The sequence below is a fragment of the Glycine soja genome, chromosome 6 (assembly GCF_004193775.1).
Source record: "Glycine soja cultivar W05 chromosome 6, ASM419377v2, whole genome shotgun sequence".
NCBI lineage: Eukaryota > Viridiplantae > Streptophyta > Magnoliopsida > Fabales > Fabaceae > Glycine > Glycine soja.
The window spans coordinates 39,675,498-39,700,872 of NC_041007.1; the positions used below are offsets into that span (position 1 = coordinate 39,675,498).

Here is a 25,375-nt window from a genome sequence, read left to right on the forward strand (position 1 = left end):
AAAATTTCATTTTTCAGAATAACATGCGATGATGATGAAGAGGGATCAAGTCTAAAAGCAAGCAGGGGCTGTTCTCGTTCTTCAACTTGCCAAGACTGCTCAACTTGTTACTGTGAAGGGTGCATCAAGTGCCGCTTTGAGGATTGCAATTGCCAAGAATGCAGAGTTGTGAACTTGAATATCAATCATGGTTGCTTGACTTCACAAGATAATATCAATCATCCATGAACTTGAATATCATATAGCTTGAGTTGTGATTTGGGTGCACCTTACTTTTGATAAGGTCAAGGATAACATGTCCAGAATTTGTTGGTCAAAGCATCATGGTAGTTCTTAGTGTTTGGTTTGCTCTTAAGATGTAGCTTGTGCTCCTTCCTCCAACTCATGCAATGTAGGAACTCAACCCTGGGAAAATTTTGTTTCCTCGTTACAAATTCTTTCATTTGGCCTGGTGTGTGTAATATTTTATCAGAGGTGTCTTCTAGAGTGGACCTTTGTCTTCATCTTCACAATGAACCTTGATGTTTCTGTTCCTCCTTCACTGCTAGAGAAACATCATTCTACCTTGGTTATTTGGGACCAACTACATCGATTGACGACCATCATCATAAGGAACGTCGTCAAAAGGGGTCGCCTATTCTACGTCAGTTGGCTATGACCATTTTAGAATGTTGACCGTCTTAGAATGCTCAGTATTCTACATCGGTCCTTCAGTTATGACCGAAGTAGAATGTTGAGCATTCTATGACGGACACAGCTGAAGGACCAATGTAGAATGGTAATAATTCTATGACGGTCACTGAAGAACCGACGTAGAATGCTGAGCATTCTAAGACGGTCTTTCACATATGACCGTCTTAGAAAGGTTAACAATCTACATCGGTCATGTCCAAACCGATGTAGAAATGCTAATTTTTTTATTTTTTGTATTTTGAGCTACTTTTGTTTTTTGTATTTACATAGTTGATATAAGGTTCAAATAGTAAACACATGACAATATGAAATTAATTAAATTTTATGCAATGAATATGAAATTTTCAAATATTTTCTAATTTAAAGCAAATAAAGTACACTAAACATGTTTATTTTTAACAAATTTGACACAAATTAACCAAATTAGTAATTATTTATATGTAATTACTTTATTTCACAAATTAACCAAATATTAGACATTGAAGATATTTAAAGTAAAATAAAAATCAAGTAGTCAAGCTGTATGATGATGACATAATTACCTATCATGTGGTAATTAAAATAAAGCATTAAATGCTAACACAGCACCTAAAAAATGTGTGAAGCCATATGATAGACAGTTATAGTGACCCCAACTACCAAAGAATTCAACATATATGCCCAAACATAAGCAGGATTTTGGAAAAAAGCCTTCCATGGTACATCATATCCTGTATTTTAAGAACAAGACACAAAGCAAAGTTACTTAGCAGATATTGTAAATATTCATTCAATCCAACCTAGTGTAAGGTTTACACACACAGATGCAAAAAGCATTCTGCTATTTCTCAACTTAAAAAATTAGATACTTTTAAAAGGAGAAAGTAAAAATAGACACTACTAGGAAATTGGAGTTTCTTGAGAGAACTCCTCTTTATGAATATATATATAATGTTATTACCATCAAAATCCTTAACAAAAGACTACTTGTAAATTGTATTAAGAGGAGATAAGGATATTATGTATAATAAGTAACACTAGGAAATAGTTAATAGAAAAAACATTAGAATATGGCTTTAAGCAGAACTGACATGTGATTCCTAAGGACATTCAAACTTTGACACAAAAGTGAGGTTCAAAACTGCCATAAATTTTTTACTTATACCTTCAAAGAGGCATTAAGTTATGTGAGAGATGTTTTCCATGATTGTGTACTACTGGTATCATCATCTACTGTGAGACAATCAAAATCAAAATTAAAAAACAGTCCATATAACCATAAGCCTCAAAATACGTAAGCAAAAGAATGGAAGTCTTCAACCGGACATCCAAGACAACTTATGCATGAACATGTATGCTGCCTTGAAGGCATAACATATCAAAAACATGGCAGTCAGATAAGGTTAATAAGTTTATATAAACAGCAGAATAGGAAGTTTAATGACAGGTCCAATTTTTAAAACATCAACAAAAACTATCCCGTAATTTTGTTATCATAATATACCATAGAATACATGCGTTCATCTCAATCTCACCATTTGAAACACAATGAATAATTAAAATGGAACTTTTATGAATAGAACAATTTTATTGAGAACCAAGAAAGGTGCCAAAAAAAAAACATCAAAGAAAAAAAAACTGAAAATGACTAATCAATCGAGATACTTAAACCTAAAATATAAGTGGCAACAGAGATCACCTATAATTATCAGGATTCATGGAAAGTCATGCCCGGTACAAAGCTTCACCTTCTTCTAGGTGACATTGCTTTACTAAATGTGAAACCTCTTGTTCTTTGTATACAAGTTTATCAAACTAGGAAGGCATATTCGGAATCAAGTTATATATCATGTATTAGTTACATTTATCAAATTTTAGATTCTTTTTTGTTCAACTCCTCCAGAGCTCTCTCAAGAAACTCACATTCCTCTAACAATGAGATCTGGGAAATAATATTAAGTGAAGAGAAACACCACAAGGAAAAATAATAACTACAGTCAAACCATATTAAGATTTCATATTCTTGAACATACAACGGTAGCATTGACAGCAAAGAGAATTGTATTCAACAAATGTAATTTGACCGCATATCAAACTATAAAAGTGATTTATAAAGCCATAGTGGATACCAGCTATCATTAGCATATAAATTATTAAAGAGCATCACAAAAAGCCATTACACATTTTAGTTACACCAACCCTACTAAGGGTCTTATCTAATTGATAGAAGCTTCAAAGTACCATGAATACCACTCAGAGGTCAACCTAAGAATTAATAATGAGTATTATCATTTACTCCACCTGCTTCTTAGGTTATGTGAATAAAATAACTGGTGCACAAATAAGCCATTTTCCAGTCCCATTATGCCTCACAGAAGTCACCAATACCAAGACTTGTACTAGACAGGGAATACCATATCTGTTGGACATATAAATTCATAAATCCAAACCACTGGGTTTGACAGAGAACCACACACACACACCCCGAGTCCCCGCTGAAACCATCTTAGGACCTTAGAACCATTATATAACCTTAAAATAAGCATAACATAATTTTAATATACGGTATAGGAGAACCCATGATGAACATTTCATTAAAAAATACTGAAAATTATTAATTATTTATTGAATGGAAAATAAATATTTTGTGGTATATATTAAAACATGTTTATAGTATCTTAAAAAGCATTCTACTGTATAAAATGTACATAGTTGGTGTAAAATATTTTTCCGCATAAATCTCCAATAATAAGATTTTGTCGTTTTCTTGTAACAAATCTATTTATTTATAAATATAATATATGAGTAGTTTCTTTCAAATTATTTGTTGAAATAAACACTCAGTTTAATAAATTACGTAATTTTTTTTTTATTTTTTTAGTATATTTGTCTAAACTCTTTATATTTTAAAAAATAAATTATATCTATTTTGTATGAAAACGCTCATATACGAGACACTTATTTTAAAATAATTTTTTTAAAGTTTAAACAAATTCATCCATATATATATATATATATATATATATATATATATATATATATATTTGAAATTTCTTATATATATTTGTGTAAAAATATTTTACACACAATGGGATACATAAAGTGAGAATATTATTTGTAATTAGAAGATAAGAGAAGTAAATTTAGATTATATAATCATGTACGTGGATAATTATGCTTATATAATCTCTTAAAAAGTTATGTCACATTATGTTTAATCTTAAATATTGCATGATTTGGTCCGATACTTAATTAATCATGATTATCTAACTTTCTCATAATAAAAGTCCCTTCAATTCACTCTATATACTCACATATGACCATATATGTATAAATTTAACCAGTAAAAATAATCTCTACTACCATGACAGGGTTTAGCGTGCACTGTTTAAGGCTGCTTGCGACAAGTCACAACTTAAATATGTCAAGTTTCTGCAGTGTTTGTTTTACCTATACATTTAAAAAGCGTTAAAACTCAATAGTACCAATTATCATTCATCAAAGTAGTTAATTAAATAATACAGTACATACTCAACTTGTACAAATAACATCAAAATAGTTATACTTGCTAATGTTACGGAACATAAATTGTGAGCGTAAAAAATTAATTTAATTTCCATTATGCACTCAACCTTTCACATTATGTTATCTGCACTTTTTTTACGAGATTATGTTATCCACTCTTACTTATAAGGATTATAATGAGTTTTCCTCTAAGGTCCTAGGGTGAAATTCCTCCCATGATATGGCCTTTCTTTGTGCACTTCAAAATTCAGAACGGAGGGAGACCAGAAGGAGATTTTCATTCACCTTTCCCCTTAATCCAGCCCAAGTTCTAATGTGATAAATAATTCTAATTTAAGCACATCTTGTTATTATTTTCAGTAAAACAGAAAATAGAAGACAGAAAAAAAACACCTCCACTTGTTTAACAGACTAACATTATGATTTTCAAACTTAAGTACATGCCAGCATAATCAAAGACTAACATCCAAGTTAAATTTATTGATTATAGAGAAGCAACTAAAGGAAAATGCATTAAAGATGTTACCTGTAGGAGTGATAGGTCAAGAAGAATTTGAATGTTGTCGGTATCAATTCTCAGTGCATTTCGATAGCACTTGATCGCCTCCATATATTCTCTGTCTCACCGATAAAGGAGACCATAAACATGCCAGCAAACATGACATTTAAGGTCATTCTGTACCAGATCCATAAATAAGTGGATCCCCCCCCCCCCCCTTGATAAAAACAACCACATCTATAGTCATTCTAATATCAGTTTGAACTCCCTGCTTCCTATGGCCGCAGGAGAAAAGCCAAAGCCAATAAACTTGAACTCTGAAATGCCCTTCCCTAAATTAATGAAAAGAATATTCTCCTAGCTGTACAAATCATAATCAAATGGAGGATTTTGTTTAATACTGGAATTGGAAATCTGAATGAATCTCCTAAATTAATAAACAATCACCAACAATATGATATCATACAGCTTGTTCTTAGTAACATATATAAAGTTGAAAAAGGAAAAACTATAAAAATTTCAAAGTAGAATCTGCTAAATGCCTAAAAGTAATATATATTAATCCTAAAAAAATATGATATTTTGTTAAAGAGAAAAGAGAAGAAACTACAGTGAGAGAGGTGGGTTTAATCTAAAATAATTATTAAAGTATAAGAAAAAATAATTTAAAGTAATTATATATGTGTGTGTGCATAAATATTGTAAATTTGAAAAAAAATCAAAAAATTATATTGATAGATACTAATTGATATTATAAAACATGTTACAAATTTAAATAATACAAGTTATTTGGTTTAACAACTTCATCTTCATTTGCCTGCTTGCAAGAGAAAATAACTCGGTGAAACCACGTACTCAAGGTAAAAAAAAGTGCTACTTAACCAACTTATTCACAGAATCACAATTCAAAAAAAATAAATTCAAAACCTCAACCTTTAATTAAACTTATAAAAAAACTACATAAGACTATTGAATTTATAATATTTTTTGTAAAACTATTGAATTTTTAAAAAATAAATACTTTATTTCCATTTTTATAGTAGATAATTGGATCCTCTCTATTTGAATAAAATATTTAAGTATAATTTATTTCCTTTTTGAAAAGTCTTTTTCTTTTTAATTTTTATTTTATTTTTTTCTTATCTTTGTTATTATTGTCATTGTTATTTAGACTTTAATGTGCTTCTAGTTTTGATGCACTAGAGGTTTCTTATCTTGCAGTAATTAAAATATAGTAGAAAAGCATTCAGCAATAATAATAATAAGTAATATGTCAAATTATTAGTAAATGAGATTTAAATCATCAATTTCGCCTCACATTATGTTCCACAAATGAGATTTAAAAAAGTGAATTTTCTATTTTTTTTTTTTTTATCACAATCTTTGACAAAGCATTGTTACGGGTTTTGGTTATTCATCCTTCCTCAACCTAATCAAGCATTCTCCTATTAAGTTTATTTAGGTAATTCACCGTTAATTATAGATATGAGAGGATATTATGTTATAAGATGAGTATATACAACTATTCTAAGTCAAGTAGCGGAATAGTACAACTAGTAAAAACGCAGCTCATTAGCTTACAACAATATAATTAAAAAAAATTGCTATAAATATGGGGGTCTTCCTTTAAGACTTAAAACTTAAATTGTTATCTAGTATCCCTCCATGAATGGTTTATGCATATAAGCAATTCAGAGACATACCTGATACGGATCAAAGCTATCACTCTCCGAAACCTTGAGAAAAGTAGCTAGACAAATAAGCTGCCAGAGAATCAGACCCAAAAAAAAAATGAATCAGATTGTTCATTCTTCATTGCTATCTATCTTTGTACAACTACACAACAATACTTTAGAAATCAGTATATTCACCAACCTTACTAATGTCGTTGCAAGATAAACAACAGCAGCTTTGATAGAGGTTCTGAGTGTATCATACTCAGATCTGCATATTGAAACCTATTACTTTACTAACACACGAAACCACGTACGAGACCTAGCTTTTCAAGCACGCAGAAAAGGGGGGATTCCAAAATTCATGACAACCACAAGATTCAAAAATACATTGAGCAAGCAATTTATCGGCTATAAGTATAGAACTGTAATTTGTTATAGAACAATTGAAGCATGCGAAGTTGCGAGAGCATAAAATTGATAAGTGAAGGGCTAATTGTTAAGGCAATTGAAGCTGAAATTAATGTAAGAAAGAGATATATATCTGATGTGCGTGTTGTGAATAAAAAGGGAAAGAGAGAGAGAGACTTACAAGGGCGTGGCAAAATAGAAGACAGCATGGGGGCCGAAGGTGAGAATGGCGCAGTTGAAAAAATGAAAGACCGTCATCACTCGCTCTTCTCTCTCTCAAGTCCAAACGAAAAAAATTTAAGGAACAAATATTTTTTTAAAATTTTTTTTAGTGTTTTAAATATAGAAATTATGGTAGGAACTATTTATAATAACGAAAACATATTTAAGGAGAAACGGAAACCTTAAACGTGCGAGAAACATTAAAAAAAAATACGGCCAGAAATATTGAGGAGAACGATAATGATTTTTGCTCATGGAAGTTAACCTGCATTTTTTAACCGTGAAATTTGATTTTTTTTTAGGGTGGGTGTGGGAGGGAAGGTGTTTTGGGGGTGAATGGAGAATAGGAAAGAATTAAGAGTGTTAAAAAGAAAGTAAAGAGTGAGAGTAGCGTGGTTTCACTTTACCTAGGATTTGAAATGCACTTGGTATGGTTGTAATTTTGGTTTTCTAGGTTTTACAGTGAGGAGTGAATGAAACTAAACAGAGGCATGGACCATAGAAGGACTCGTGCGCTAAGTTGAGGTGAAGAAGCGTGACGAGTGCGCTACCCCATAAGAGAGAGAAAGCGATAATATCAAGAAAAAGAAAGTAACAGGTTTATGATAAGAGAGAGAAAATGAAAAAAAAATGCAAAAATACAAAGACGGTCTTCAGAACCCGTCTTTGTACATCAAACAATTACGACGGCTTTCTAAATAACCTACCTTAAACTCATAATTTATTACAATATTGCCACCGAATCCTTTTCAAAAATGGTTTTTTGCCACCGTCGTAGTTGAGGTGCATAATAAGCACTTTTTCTAGTAGTGAATGTGTGTTGTAAAAGGCATTTTTCATTACAATAATTAGAACAATGCCATAGGTTCATTTTCTAAGGCGGTCCACTTAGAACCATCGTAGAATAGGTGTCATAGAAACTTATATTTCTAGTAGTGCTTCCACTCCCTTCTTTGAAATCAAGCTTCTCAAACGCTTCTAGAGTCACATTCATTGATTATTACAAATTAAAATGTTTCCATCCACTTCAGTGTTCTCCCTTGTTACTTAGAGAAATTAATGATTTGGTCTTGATCTAATATAATGGTATAAGGTAGCCAACATATAACGCATAGGATCCAAATAGTAAAATTGTGTAATAAGAGACTTTATGTATGTTTTAGTTTGGTTTCTTATGTTTAAAAAGTTTCACTTTAGTCTCTTGTTCTCTTTTCACTCTCATTTTTTATTTGATCCTCACAAACCTCACTTGGAGACATAGGTGTGAGGGTAACCTTTTTCCTTTTATGAACAAATGAAAATTTGTTTGTGACACCATTATGGACAACATCCTTATCATACTGCCAAGGCCTTCCACGTAAGAGATTGCTAGCCTCCATAGGGACTACATCAAACAGTATCTCATCAACATATTTTCCAATGAAAAAGCATATCAAAACTTGTATATCTACAACTAGCTCCCCATTCTCACTCAACCATTGTAGTTTGTAAGGCCTAGGGTGAGGAGAAGTTTTCAAAGCAAGCTTTTCTATCAATCTTTGGCTAGCTACAAAAGTGAAATTTTCCCCATCAATAATCAAAGACCATATTTTCCCCATGACCATGCACCTAGTATGAAAAATATTCTCCCTTTATGTTTCATCTCAATCCTTACACACACTCCCCATTAACCTCCTAACCATCAAAAGATCACCTTTCAAGGGTTGTACATCACATTGACTTTCACTTTCAGTAGAAGAACTAGAAGAGCAAGAAAAAGTTGCACTAGTAATAACCCCATTACCCAACACAGCCATTGTCCTTTTGTTAGGACATTGGGAGACAATATGACCCTTTCCCAAACACTTAAAACATTTAATGGAACTCGCGTTTGAAGAAGTGGGAGTAGGGTTAGAATTATTTTTACCAAGGGAAGCACCTTTTCGTGAGATTTAAATGGAGATCCTCTCTCCTTGTATGTTTGTTTCCTCTTTACTTGTTGTTCCACCATGATAGCTTGATGAATGAGATCCTCCAAAGAGGCATAGTGGTGCAACTCTACAATGTCTTGGATCTATCCATTGAGACCATGCAAAAACATTGCCATGGTTGCCTCTTGAGACTTCTCAATTTGATCCCTAATCAAGGAAATTTCCATCTCTTTGTAATACTCATCCACACTCCTATTTCCTTGAAATAGTCTTTGGAGCTTGTTGTGCGGTCTCTCCCATAATAAGGCGGCAAGAGAAAGATATGAAAGAAATGGGTTCAAAAAAGGAGATGAAGGAGAAAGTTAATCTATGTTGATATATATATATATATATATATATATATATATATATATATATATATTGTAATTTTTTAGGATTGGACTCCTCTAAGATGCAACCTGTATTTTAGAACTATGCATATCTAAACTTCTCATAATAACAAATTATTAACATCATTACAATTTATGATCTTTATCAAGATGAAACTCTAATTAATTTTTATTAAAAAAACTATTTCATAGATTATTATCAGGATAAAACTTTAATTTTGATTCTAGAACAATACAAAAACACTTAAGGAACTATGTCTAAATTTTATTATCTTTATTATTAGGAAAATTGATAAACTTTGATATGAATACAGGGTAAGTTATAATAGTTTTCACTTAATTTTACATTTGCAATTTTGGTACCACAGGTTCTAATTGTGTGAATTAGGTCGTCTAGTATCATAATTGTATGATTTTTCTCCCTCCACCAGTCAATAATAAAAATTTAATATATTTTTCCGACCTGCAACTAGATGATGACATGTAAATGTCATGACAATTGACCTATTACTTGACATTTATATCGTTGTGACTTAATTAAACTTTTGATCTCTTTGTTGTTGCAATAGTGAATTTCCAAGAGAGCAAATAAGTTCTGTCAGTATATACTAGTTTTTTATCTGTGCAATGCACAGGATAAACAAGTTTGGTTGTGTAGTGATAGGATGATTTTGTATTAAACAATATAGTTTTAGAGCAAAAAGCTGCTCAATTTTTTTTAAAACAATTATTTATTTTGACATATGATAAGTAAAACTTTAAAAGAATAATTCAAATTAATAAAAGTTTGATAACGCGTGTTATTGTTAATCTAGCAATTATTGTTGTTACAAAATGTTGTAAATTAATGTAGGTAATTTGTTAAAAGAAATATATCATTTTTCAATGATTCTTTATACGTCTCAAACACTTGATCAAAGGAAATAAAGATAAAAATAATTCAACAATATATGATTTTATATGCAATAATATTTGATAAACTATATTTTGAATTGTAACAAAATGTTTTTTGGTAGCAAAGATGCTTAAATTTCAATATCGTGTTGCATTTCCCTATCAATTTGAAACTACAACGTAATGTTGAATGTTACACAACTTGAGAAATATAGAAATACAATCATAATAAATATTGAAATATTATACTTGATAGACAATTGATTCCAAAACATGATTTCTCAATTGGGTGGCATTTAGTCTAGTGTTATTACACAATCCAGAAAATTTGTCTATATTTCTGAATAGCATATTGGGAAGATCAATCTTAAATGCAACAATTGTACATTATATAGTATCAGAGACGAACCAACATTTAAACCAAGGGGGTTGGCCACCCCCTCCCCCCTCTTACAAACTTTTTTAAAATATTATACATATAATATTAATTACTATAATTATTTATATTTTTAGTTAATATTAATATATAATATTTTATTACTATCAAATGCTCTTTAGAATTATTTATTACTATTCAATTATCAATGAATTTATTTTCTTTAAAGAATATAGACAAAAATAATTTATGATTGTTTGGTTACTTATAGAGTATAAATAAATTAATTTTACCTTATTTTCTTTTTATTAGTTAATATTATAAACAATTTAACGTTAATAATTAATTTATTACATTAAATTTATATTTTTACATAATATCAACTCTAACGAAGGATTTAGTAATATTTTTTAAGTAATTATCTTTTAATCATAGAAAATATATTTTATATGACTTTTATAGTTTTAGTTTGGTAGGTTGGAAGGTCGCGTCTAAATGGCTAATAAAAATGTTAATGTTGAACATATTCCTTTAGCAATAAAAAATAATTAGACATTAGAAAAGACAGGAAATATATCTTAATATGATTAAAGAAATAAAAAATATATAATTAAATTCGTGATATACAATATACCTACATATTCAAAAGACGCATAAAAGTAAAATTTTGTGTAATTTTTCCTTCAAAAGATGATGCTACACTTACCATTGTATTTCAACGGGTGCAAAATATATTTCCGCAACTACCCATTGCTTACATGAATTGCTTTTGTATTTATAATCACGATCCAATTTTTCGGTCAATCAATTTCTATTAATACAACCATATTGAATTTTTTCCATTCAATTCCTCATCAAAAACTACAAAATATATTTCCGCAACTACCCACATATTCTTTCTTTTGTATATCTAAAGATAATGATAAAGATAAAGTAATTTCATATTACATTTCATACGGAAAACTATAAATTTATGGAATTAAAGAAATGTGGTCTTATTAAATAAAATTTTCTATTTTAGTTCTATTTAATTTTGTGCATTCAACTTTTCCTATTAAATACGAAAACCCTCATGCAGTGTTGGTCAATCACACGACCCCTCCCTAATTTATTTTGTAAATCAATCAACGTGCGTTATAGATAGATAATTAAGGGATGCTTGGTTACTATAGAGATTTCAAGTAATATATCAATTGATTGACATACATTTTTAATATCAATTAATTTGATTATTAAAAGGAACTAAATTTATGCATAAAAATAAAATTATAAACTAATGATGTAATTAAAAGATGCTTGAATATTACAAGAGTTATGTGACTCTTTGTTTTTTTTTGTTGAATTTAAGCATATATATGATTAATGAGTTATCTCTTCAAAGAAGACAAGTTAGTCATGAAGAGACAAATCCTTTATCATAATGAGAACATAACTTCTAGTTTTTTATTTTCAGCATCTAGTTTTAAGAGAAGTATTTGATTGTCGTCTAATTATCTTTTACCAAAATACATTCTCAATTATTTTAATATTTATTATGATCAACATCTCATTATACGTAGTTAGGATGGCGTTCAAATAGTGTGCAATACACTTGCTCAATTGTGTTTTAAACATTTCTTATTTTTTATTACACTTTAATACAAAGTTATTATGAAAACATAAAAATTAATGTGATTTGTGTTTTATGGAAAAATATTTATCACTTACTTCCAAATTTCTAAGTGACAATTAATATACTTTCTTTTATGATCATCACAACACATTTATTTTATTATATTTTAAACTATGAAGAAATTAAAAGTGTATTCACTTATTATTTATTTGGCTTTTTTGGGATTCAGATTTGAGAAGAAAATAGTCCATACCAAAATCCCTAAATCAAATGGCCGAAGAAGAATCTGGACAACCTATAGTCAATTTGCATGCATCTCATTGTGCAGTCATGAACTTAGGGCTCCAATTTTTGTTTTATATTCAGTAGTTTTGGAAGGATTGAAAAATAAAATTAAGGATTTTCTTTCCCCATATGACTACAGGTGATCCACCCCAACAAAAGACAAGTCAAGGAAATGAGAAAAAGAATGAAGATGAGAATATTACTCAAGGTTAGTGTGATTTTTCTAAAATCAATTAATTTGCTTAAGTGTTTTATGTTTACATATGGTTTCAAAAGGTAGCTGAATTCTATGCATTCAAGCGATATTTCTCTCTTTTAGAGGAAGAACTCAAGAATATTACAAAAGGTTAGTGTGATTTTCTTTGAAATCAATTCTTTTGCTTAAGTGTCTCATGTTTTGATATGGTTTCAAAAGGCAATTTAATTCCATGTATTCAAGAGATATTTTGTTCTGTTTGATAAACATGTATAATTTGAGGTCTATTTAATTTTACTAGACTTTATTGATTATGTAAGAAATTTTGGAAGAGTTGAAAATTAAAATTAAGGGTTTCCTTTCCCTCTTTGACTACAGGTGATCCACCTCAATGGGAGAGAAGTCGAAAAATCAGCATAAAGAAAAAATTCAAGAATATAGCACAAGGTTAGTGTGTTTTTCTTTGAAATCATCACATCACTTTTCTTTTATTATATTTTCAACTATGAAGAAATTAAGAGTGTGTTTAATTATTATTTCTTTGGCTATTTTGGGATTCAGATTTGATTTTTTTAATGTGTCCGCTTTTATTTTAAAAAAAATGGTTATAAATTATATTTTTGCAACATAGTTTATTAGGCACATTAGACAACATTGAAAGTTTTTCTCACTGTGAAATCCCTGTTTGAGAAGAAAACAGTCCATACCAAAATCCCTAAATCGAATGGCGGAAGAAGAATCTGGACTACCTACAGTCAATTTGCATGTATCTAATTGTGCAGTCATGAACTCAGGGCACCAATTTTTTTATATTTACTTAATTTAAGAAGGATTGAAAAATAAAATTAAGGGCTTTCTTTCTTCATATGATTACAGGTGATCCACCTAAACAAAAGAGAAGTCAAGGAAATGAGAAAAAGACAGAAGACGACAATATTACTCAAGGTTAGTGTGATTTTTCCTAAATCAATTATTTTCCTTAAGTGTTTTATGTTTTCATTTGGTAACTCATAGAGAACAATGGAGATAAATCCAACTTACGTATCTGGTATAAATAAATAAAGAAACATTTTGAAAAGAAAATCCTCAATTTAGTCTTTTAAGGTTACATGTTTTATCACATGTTACTTTCTGAAAATATTTAGTGACTACATTATTTCTTCAAAGATTTTTTTGTCATAATTTGTAGTTTTCAAAAGTTTTTCTCCATAATGATTAAATTAATTTCACATTTAAGCCATTCTACCCCTACTATCATGTGTATATCAGCATGCATGGTTTTATGCCTACTTGATGATTTTCTATTCTTTGTTGTGTAATAATATTGTCACATAACTAGCTCACAATTTGACACCATTATGGGAGTGAACATATTTTTGCTAGTTTCATTTTTGCCCGTAATTCTTGGCTTGGAAATATGTTCATCATCAAATAAACAGGGCCATCAAAACGAAGAAAGCAATTTAGGGTTGGAGATGATTGTAAAATATTATTTGATGAAGAAGAGCTCAAAATCATCCTAGATTTTAAGAGAGGTGAGGACTATATTGAGGTTGTTTGTGGCGCTATAAACAAAAAATATGGAGATTATGTTGGGAGGCTAAAAATTAATAACGAAGGTCAATATTTCATCACTTGTGAGTGTTGCCCTGAGTGTCCTTGGGTAAGTATTCCACTTCAATTTCTGAAGTTTTTTTTTTTGGAGATAGTATAATTGATCTCCAATGTTTCAAGCAAGTATTTTTGTTTTCTATTGTTATAATTGTACAATAAAAAAATAATGGGACAAGAACTGCAGAGTCTGTTGATCTTTTTTAGAGCCATATTTTTGTTATTTAAAGTAGGTAAATAATAGTTTTATTTTATAATTTGGAAAAAACAAATAAATAGCAGATATATAGAATTAATTTTATTAAAAAAATATTTGTGAGACAGAATCACTATTTCTTTTCATTTTATTTTTATTAGCAATATAAATTTTTATTATAAATATAATTTGGATCCTATGCATTATTTGTTGGTGGAAACGAGGGAGAACACTGAAGTTGGTGGAAACATGTTTTTTTTGTAATAATCAGTGAATGTCACTCTAGAAGCATTTGAGAAACATGCTTTAAGGGAAAGGAGCGGAAGGTGGAAGAGAAACATCTGGGTTCATTTCGAAGACGAAGACAAAGTTCCACTCTGGAAGACACCTCTGATAAAATATTACACACACCAGTCAAATGTGGTTAACCGGAAAGACTCTGCAATGAGGAAACAAAACATTCACAGGGATGAGTTCCTACGTTGCACGAAATGCGGGAAGGAGCGCAGGTTCCATCTCAAGAGTAGACCAGACATTAAGAACTACCATGATGCTTTAAACAACAAATGCTGGACTTGTTCTCTTTGGCCTTATCAAAAGTAAGTTACTCAATCCCAACTCAAGCTCTATGATATTCAAGTTCATGCACGATTAGTATTTTCTTGTGAACGAAGTTGGTACTTAGTCTTGCAAAACAAATTATATGTTGGAAAAAGATATAGGGGACTCACGATGTGACAATAAGAGCTAGAGACACAAAAAGGATGAGTGATAATTGATATTTTACTAAAAATCACAAATACCTTCAACTCGAGACAATCCAACTTTAGTAAGGTAGGATCATTAATTATTGCTACACAATCTTTTTCCAAGTAATTAACAACATCAGCTAGCATACATATAACTTAGAGTCAAGACCACTTGTTATGAACAACTTTATGTCGGATGGTCATCCATGCACTCAGAGATGGAGAGATAAATGACTGATGTGATTAATGGTATGATATGAAAAAATGATAAAGAGAAATCTAGGTGTATGTACAATTTGAGCGTCCAAATATTGGGACTCTTGTATGTTAGCTTAGGGCCAAGCCAAACCGTATATAGATTGAAAAGTGACTCACGCTAGCTTATATTGCATACAGTAAACTTGAATACTATAAGAAGCTATATTCTAGTTGAGAGATCTGCTCAAATATCAAATCTAATTAATGATGTGAAAATTTTCATTTTTCAGAATAACATGCGATGATTATGAAGAGAGATCAAGTCTGAAAGCAAGCAGGGGCTGTTCTTGTTCTTCAACTTGCCAAGACTGCTCAACTTGTTACTGTGAAGGGTGCATCAAGTGCCGCTTTGAGGATTGCAATTGCCAAGAATGCAGAGACTTTATGCTATATGCTGAACCTTAACTAGGCTCTGCAAAGTGCCATTTCTGAATTGACTCATTTGGCACCTACATGAAGACATGAAAATTATGTGATGTTGCGGAGAAACTTTGGACCTCTTTATTACTGTTTAAGGAAGCTGTGACTTTTTTTCTTTTCCTTTGGGGAACTTCTAGATGGTACCATCCTGGTCTTTCATTTGATCAAATCAGAACTAGTTCTCTTTGAATAATATTGAGTTTGACATGGTACTCAACTTAAAGTTTTCTTTTTTATATTGTCTTTTTATACTACCGTGTTTTGGAGGTGGATTGACGCTTATGCCTACAGCTGTTTTTGAACGTCTAGGATGATTAATTTATGTAACACTGCAAAATAATTATAGCATTGTGTAGGAAATCACACCTAGACTAGTGGTATAAGGGGGCAATTTTCACCTATCAAACTAGCTTTTAAGAGTTGAGTAAGACCTAAACCTGAATTCTAATATGCCTTCAAAATAAGGGTTGTTGTTGGCCTATTGGGTCACATGTTATCAGGCTGTTATCAAACCTCCCAAATATGCCTAATCCTGCAAAGTTCATAACTGAGACGTCCATCTCCCAACTTGCAGGGGTGACATCAATCCTTACCTTGAGTTAGTTTTTACAATTAAGTCTGAACCTAAATTCTATAGATTGTGACTGGATCTCCATCGAGTTTGTTCAAGCTTGAGATTTCTTCATTCCCAATGAGTTCAAACTCAGTATTACATCATAAAAAAGGGAAACAAAGCACGTGTCGATGGAGGCATTGGCTTTGTATGTGTGTTGCTGGTACAAGATGATGTGGGTTAGGGTGAGGAAGGGACGGTGAGGCTTTGGGGTGGGAGGACCTGTGGCTGTGACTATGAGGCTTCGGGTTCGGTGGCAGGAGTATCAAAGGGAGCCTAATCATGAAATGTGAAGAGATTCACACCTAATTAGGGTTCAAGACATTGAGAGAAGAATGAGGCAGCTAGAGGGCAAGAGACTATGTGTTTTAGAAAATTTGACAACATTAGATTTTTGATTAACCATTGTTAACGCATGTCAAGCAACATCAGTTTTGGTCAAAAATGAAGTTAAGGGATACACACAAGATCGGTTTTTAAAGAACCGATGTTAACAAAGTCCTTTTGTTAACATAGCCTTTCATAAAAACCAATGTTAAATTGACGATGTTCAAATCATATTTTTTTAATAGTGTTTGGTCTCGCATCATCATTATTGTAGGTTATTCTGAAAAATGAAAATTCTCCCATTATTAATTAGAATTGATATTCAAGTGACCTCACAACCAGAATATGGCTTCTTACACTATTCAAGTTTACTATATGCCATATAAGCTAATGTGAGTCACCTTATCAATCTATATAGAATTTGGGTTGGCCCTAAGCTAACATACAAGAGTCGCAATATTTAGACACTCAAATAGTACATGGACCCTTGATTTCTCTTTATCATTCTATCATATCATACCATTAATCAATTCAGTCATTTATCTCTACATCTCTGAGGGCGTGGATGATCCTCTCACGTAAAGTTGTTAATTACAAATGGTCTTGAGTTTGAGTTCCAGGTATGTCGATGTTGTTAACTACCTTGAAAATATAAAACAGAAACCTAAACTAGAAAGTTCACAAGATAATATCAATCATCCATGAACTTGAATATCATATATCCATGTCCAGGATTTGTTTGTCAAAGCATCATGGTAGTTCTTAGTGTTTGGTTTGCTCTTAAGACGTAGCTTGTGCTCCTTCCTACAACTCATGCAATGTAGGAACTCAACCCTGGGAAAATTTTGTTTCCTCGTTACAAAGTCTTTCATTTGGCCTGGTGTGTGTAATATTTTATCAGAAGTGTCTTCTAGAGTGGACCTTTGTCTTCATCTTCGCAATGAACCTTGATGTTTCTCTTCCACCTTCATTACTAGAGAAACAACATTCTACATTGGTTATTTGGGACCAACTACATCGATTGACGACCATCGTCATAGGGGACGTCGTCAAAAGGGGTCGCCTATTCTACATCGGTTGCCAAGGATCATCTTAGAATGTTGACCGTCTTAGAGTGCTCAGTAGTATACATCGGTCATTCAGTTGTGACCGATGTAGAATGTTGAGCATTCTACGATGGTCACAACTGAAGAACCAATGTAGAATGCTGAAAATTCTATGATGGTCACTGAAGAACTGATGTAGAATGTTGAGCATTCGAAGACGGTCTTACACACATGACCGTCTTAGAATGATTAGCATTCTACATCGGTCTTGTCCGAACCGAGTTGAGATAAGGTTCAAATAGTAAACACGTGACAATATGAAATTAATTAAATTTTATGCAATGAATATGAAATTTTTAAATATTTTCTAGTTTAAAGCAAATTAAGTACACTAAACATGTTTATTTTTTAACAAATTTGACACAAATTAACCAAATAAGTAATTATTTATATGTAATTACTTTCTTTCCCAAATTAACCAAATATTAGACATTGAAGATATTTTAAAAAAATCAAGTAGTCAAGCTGAATGATGATGACATAATTAACTATCATGTGGTAATTAAAATAAAGCATTAAATGCTGACACGATACCTAAAAAATTTTTGAAGCCATATGATAGACAGTTATAGTGACCCCAACTACTAAAGAATTCAGCATATATGCCCTCATGTAAGCAAGATTTTGGAAAAAAGCCTTCCATGGTACATCATATCCTGTATTTTAAGAACAAGATACAAAGCAAAGTTACTTAGCAAATATTGTAAGTATTCATTCAATCCAACCTAGTGTAAGGTTTACACACACAGGCAAACATCATTTTGCTATTTCTTAAGTTAAAAAATTAGATACTTTTAAAAGGAGAAAGTAAAAATAGACACTACTTGGAAATTGGAGTTTCTTGAGAGAACTCCTCTTTATGAATATATATAATGTTATTACCATCAAAATCCTTAAAAAAGACTACTTGTAAATTGTATGAAGAGGAGATAAGGATATTATGTATAATAAGTAACACTAGGAAATAGTTATCAATAGAAAAAATATTAGAATGTGGCTTTTAGCAAAACTGGCATGTGATTCCTAAGCACATTCAAACTTTGACACAAAAGTGAGGTTCAAAACTGCCATAAGTTTTTTACTTATACCTTCAAAGAGGCATTAAGTTATGTGAGAGAAGTTTTCCATGATTGTGTACTACTGGTATCATCATCTGCTGTGAGACAATCAAAATCAAAAGTAAAAAACAGTCCATTTAATCGTAAGCCTCAAAATATGTAAACAAAAGAATGGAAGTCTTCAACCGAACATCCAAGAAAACTTATACATGAACATGCATGCTACCTTGAAGGCATAACATATAAAAAACATTGCATTTATATAAGGTTAATAAGTTTATATAAACAGCAGAATAGGAAGTTCAACGACAGATCCAATTTTTAAAACATCAACAAAAACTATCGTGTAATTTTTTTATGAAAATATACCATAGAATACATGCGTTCATCTCAATCTCACCATTTGAAACACAATGAATAATTAAAATGGAACTTTTATGAACAGAACAATTTATTAAGAACCAAGAAAGGTACCAAATAAAAAATAACATCAAAGAAAAAAAAAACACTTGAAAAGGACTAATCAATCGAGATACTTAAACCTAAAATTTAAGTGGCAACAAAGATCACCTATAATTATCAAGATTCATGGAAAGTAATTCCCGGTACAAAGCTTCGCCTTCTTCTAGGTGACCAAGCTTTACTAAATGTGAAACCTCTTGTTCTTTGTATACAAGTTTATCAACCTAGGAAAACATATTCGAAATCAAGGTATATATCATGTATTAATAACATTTATCAAATTCCCCAGGTTTTTAAAACTAAAACATAGTTAAATTTTAGATTCTTTTTTGTGCAACTCCTCCAGAGCTCTCTCAAGAAACTCACATTTCTCTAACAATTAGATCTGGGAAATAATATTTACTGCAGAGAAACACCACGGGGAAAAATAATAACAGCAGTCAAACCATGTTAAGATTTCATATTCTTGCCCATTCAACAGTAGCATTGACAGCAAAGACAATTGTATTCAACAAATGTAATTTGACCATATATGAAACTATAAAAGCGACAAAAAAATCCAATTGATTTATAAAGCCATAGTGGATACCAACTATCATTAGCATATAAATTATTAAAGATCATCACAAAAAGCCAATACACATTTCAGTTACACCAACCCTACTAAGGGTCTTATCTTATCTAATTGATAGAAGCTTCAAAGTACCATGAATACCACCCAGAGGTCAACCTGAGAAATAATAATGAGTATTATCATTTACTCCACCTGCTGCTTAGGTTATGTGAATAAAATAACTGGTGCACAAATAAGCCATTTTCCAGTCCCCTTATGCCTCACAGAAGTCACCAATACCAAGACTTGTACTAGATAGTGAATACCATATCTGTTTGACATATTTTTAAATAGGCCATTTTTTGGACCAAGGGTTGACCCAGTCAGGTGGCCAGTTTACTATATTGACAGTCTGACAACCCAAAATTCATAAATCCTGAAAATAAGCATAAAATAATTTAAATATACCTTATAGAAGAACCCATGATGAACATGTCATTAAAAAATACTGAAAATTATTAATTATTTATTCAATGGTATATAATTATTTTGTGTTATGTACACACACACACACACACACAAAAGGGAATACATAAAGTGAGGATAGTATTTGTAATAAGAAGATAAGAGAAGTAAATTTAGATTATATAATCATGTATGTGAATAATTATGCTTATATAATCTCTTAAAAAGTTATGTCACATTATCTTTAATCTTAATATTGCTTGATTTGATCCGATACTTAATTAATCATGATTATCTCACTTTCTCATATAAAAGTCCCTTCAATTCACTCTATATACTCACATATGACCATATATGTATAAATTTAACTCATAAAAATAATCTCTACTACCATGACAGGATTTAGCGTGCACTGTTTAAGGCTGCTTGCGACAAGTCACAACTTAAATATGTTATGTTTCTGCAGTGTTTGTTTTACCTATACATTTAAAAAGCGTTAACACTCAATAGTACCAATTATCATTCATCAAAGTAGTTAATTAAATAATACAGTAGATACCAACTTGTACAAATAATATCAAAATAGTTATACTTGCTAATGTTACGAAACATAAATTGTAAGTGTAAAAAATTAATTTAATTTCCATTATGCACTTAACCTTTCACATTATGTTATCCACACTTTTTTTAGGAGATTATGTTATCCACTCTTACTTAAAAGGATTATAATGAGTTTTCCTCTAAGGTCCTAAGGTGAAATTCCTCTCATCATATGGCCTTTCTTTCTGCACTTCAAAATTCAGAAAGGAAGGAGATCAGAAGGAGATTTTCATTCACCTTTCCCCTTAATCCAGCCCAAGTTCTAATGTGATAAATAATTTTAGTTTAAGCACATCCTGTTAGGAGTGATAGGTCACGAAGAATTTCAATATTGTCGGTATCAATTCTCAGTGCATTTCGATAGCACTTGATCGCCTCCCTGTATTCTCTGTCTCACCGATAAAGGAGACCATAAACATGCCAGCAAACATGACTTTTAAGGTCATTCTGTACCATAACAAAAATCGAAGCTGGATCGCCTGATAGACAACTATTGTAAGATTGATAAACTAGTTCGAATGCTTCAGACTTATGGTCCATGCAATTTAATGTCAAACCCTTCATCCATAAAGTTTCTATCATCGAGAAACAGGAACAGACACATAAATAAAAATTATGACCAAAGAAATAAAATATGCTGCAAATAAGAAATAATAGATAGAAAATGGGGAAGGGGGGACGGGCTAACATTGCATTTCTTGCATGACTTACTTAAACAATTAAGAAGGGAAAGAAGATGACCCCTGGCCATAAGGAAAACTTACAAATTAATCACCAAAATAATAAAGTATGCCTCCATGGTCTGGAAATTTTTTCAAAATTGCATCATCTGCTTTGAGACCCTTTTTATATTGTTTGGTTTCATATGATTTCTGCAGAAACAAAAACAATGACAAATAATCTCCACATCTCAAATTTACCCACCACCTCCTCCAAAAACAAGATTATTCCACTTGCATAAATAAGTGGATTCCCCCCCCCCCCCCTTGATAAAAACAACCACATCCATGGTCATTCTAATATCAGTTTGAACTCCCTGCTTCCTATGGCCGCAGGAGAAAAGCCAAAGCCAATAAACTTGAACTCTGAAATGCCCTTCCCTAAATTAATGAAAAGAATATTCTCCTAGCTGTACAAATCATAATCAAATGGAGGATTTTGTTTAATACTGGAATTGGAAATCTGAATGAATCTCCTAAATTAGTGAACAATCACCAACAATATGATATCATACATCTTGTTCTTAGTAACAAATATAAAGTTGAAAAAGGAAAAACTATAAAAATTTCAAAGTAGAATCTGCTAAATGCCTAAAAGTAATATATATTAAACCTAAGAAAATATGATATTTTGTTACAGAGAAAAGAGAAGAAACTACGGAGAGAGAGGTCGGTTTAATCTAAAATAATTATTAAAATATAAGAAAAAATAATTTAAAGTAATTATATATGTGTGTATGCATAAATATTGTAAATTTGAAAAAAATCAAAAAATTATATTGATAGATACTAATTGATATTATAAAACATGTTACAAATTTAAATAATACAAGTTATTTGCTTTCACAACTTCATTTGCATTTGCCTGCTTGCAAGAGAAAATAACTAGTTGAAACCACGTACTCAAGGTAAAAGAAAGTGCTACTTAACCAACTTATTCACAGAATCACAATTAAAAAAAAAATTAAATTCAAAACCTAACCTTTATTTCAACTTATAAAACAACTACATAAGACTATTGAATTTATAATATTTTTTGTAAAACTATTGAATTTTTAAAAAATAAATACTTTATTTCCATTTTTATAGTAGATAATTGGATCCTCTCTATTTGAATAAAATAATTAAGTATAATTTATTTCCTTTTTGAAAAGTCTTTTTCTTTTTAATTTTTATTTTATTTTTTTCGTATCTTTGTTATTATTGTCATTGATATTTAGACTTTAATGTGCTTCTAGTTTTGACTGCACTAGAGGTTTCTTATCTTGCAGTAATTAAAATATAGTAGAAAAGCATTCAGCAATAATAATAATAAATAATATGTCAAATCATTAGTAAATAAGATTTAAATCATCAATTTCGCCTCACATTATGTTCCACAAATAAAAACTTGACATATAAATTAAAATAAAAAAGTGAATTTTCTATTTTTTTGATCACAATCTTTGACAAAGCATTGTTACGGGTTTTGGTTATTCATCCTTCTCAACCTAATCAAGCATTCTCCTATTAAGTTTATTTAGGTAATTAACCGTTAATTATAGATATGAGAGGTTATGATGTTATAAGATGAGTATATACAACTATTCTAAGTCAAGTAGTGTAATAGTACAACTAGTAAAACCCAGCTCATTAGCTTACAACAATATAATTAAAAAATTGCTATTAATATGGGGGTCTTCCTTTAAGACTTAAAACTTAAATTGTTATCTAGCATCCCTCCATGAATGGTATATGCATATAAGCAATTCAGAGACATACCTGATACGGATCAAAGCTATCACTCTCCGAAACCTTGAGAAAAGTAGCTAGACAAATAAGCTGCCAGAGAATCAGACAAAAATAAAATGAATCAGATTGTTCATTCTTCATTGTTATCTATCTTTGTACAACTATACAACAATAGTTTAGAATTCAGTATATTCACCAACCTTCACTAATGCCGTTGCAAGATAAACAACAGCGGCTATGATAGAGGTTCTGAGTGTATCATACTCAGATCTGCATATTGAAACTTATTACTTTACTAACACACGAAACCACGTACGAGACCTAGCTTTTCAAGCACGCAGAAAAGGGGGGATTCCAAAATTCATCACAACCACAAGATTCCAAAATACATTGAGCAAGCAATTTATCAGCTATAAGTATAGAACTGTAATTTGTTATAGAACAATTGAAGCATGCGAAGTTGCGAGAGCATAAAATCGATAAGTGAAGGGCTAATTGTTAAAGCAACTGAAGCTGAAATTAATGTAAGAAAGAGATATAGATCTGATGTGCGAGTTGTGAATAAAAAGGGAAAGAGAGAGTGACTTACAAGGGCGTGGCAGAATAGAAGACAGCATGGGGGGTGAAGGTGAGAATGGCGCAGTTGAAGAAATGAAAGACTGTCATCACTCGCTCTTCTCTCTCTCAGGTCCAAACGAAAAAAAAAATTAAGGACCAAATATTTTTTTAAAAAATATTTTAGGGTTTTAAATATAGAAATTATGGTAGGAACTATTTATAATAACGAAAAAATATTTAAGGAGAAACGAAAACCTTAAACCTGCAAGAAACATTAAAAAAATACGGTCAGAAATATTGAGGAGAACGATAATGATTTTTGCTCATGGAAGTTAACCTGCATTTTTGAACAGTGAAATTTGATTTATTTTAGTGTGGGTGTGGGAGGGAAGGTGCTTTGGGGGTGAATGTAGAATAGGACAGAATTAAGAGTGTTAAAAAGAAAGAAAAGAGTGAGAGTAGCGTGGTTCCACTTTACCTGGGATTTCACATGCACTAATGGTTGTGATTTTGGCTTGCTAGGTTTTACAGTGAGGAGTGAATGAAACTGAACAGAGGCAAGGACCGTAGAAGGACTCGTGCGCTAAGTTGAGGTGAAGAAGCATGATGAGTGCGCTACCCCATAAGAGAGAGAAAGTGAGAATATCAAGAAAAAGAAAGTAACAGCTTTATGATAAGAGAGAGAAAATGAAAAAAAATGTAAAAATACAAAGACAGTCTTCGAATCCCGTCTTTGTACATCAATCAATTACGACGGCTTTCTAAATAACCTTCCTTAAACTCATAATTTATTACAATATTGCCACCGAATCCTTTTCAAAAATGGTTTTTTGCCAACCACCGTAGTTGAGGTGTCGTAATAAGCACTTTTTCTAGTAGTGAATGTGTGTTGTAAAAGGCATTTTTCATTACAATATTTACAACAATGCCACAGGCTCATTTTTTAAGGTGGTCCACTTAGAACCATCGTAGAATAGGTGTCATAGAAACTTATATTTCTAGTAGTGCTTCCACTCCCTTCTTTAAAATCAAGCTTCACAAACGCTTCTAGAGTCACATTCATCGATTATTACAAATTAAAATGTTTCCATCCACTTCTGTGTTCTCCCTCGTTACTTAGAGAAATTAATGATTTGGTCTTGATCTAATATAATGGTATAAGGTAGCCAACATATAATGCATAGGATCCAAATAGTAAAATTGTGTAATAAGAGACTTTATGTATGTTTTAGTTTGGTTTCTTATGTTTAAAAAGTTTCACTTTAGTCTCTTGTTCTCTTTTCAC

At 31.1% G+C, this 25,375-nt stretch overlaps 2 long non-coding RNA genes across 4 annotated transcripts in view; one reads left to right on the plus strand and one right to left on the minus strand.

Annotated features, from left to right (window-relative positions):
• Nucleotides 1-25,375, plus strand: part of LOC114416925 — a 60,098-nt gene that overhangs the window by 18,869 nt on the left and 15,854 nt on the right. The window contains exon 1 of one of the 2 annotated variants that reach the window (XR_003667657.1): nucleotides 12,436-12,676. The exons of the other annotated variant lie outside the window; for it this stretch is intronic. This is a non-coding gene — a long non-coding RNA (uncharacterized LOC114416925). Of the gene's footprint in view, nucleotides 1-12,435; nucleotides 12,677-25,375 lie in introns of those variants that run through there. 2 annotated transcript variants of the gene reach the window in all.
• On the minus strand, nucleotides 1,213-5,074 carry LOC114416926. 2 transcript variants are annotated; one of them, XR_003667659.1, is made up of 3 exons: nucleotides 4,724-5,074; nucleotides 1,838-1,902; nucleotides 1,213-1,403 (listed from the first exon to the last, which is right to left on the minus strand). It is a non-coding gene; the product is annotated as an uncharacterized LOC114416926 (long non-coding RNA). The 2 variants fall into 2 exon arrangements; XR_003667660.1 differs by having other exon boundaries at nucleotides 1,838-1,905.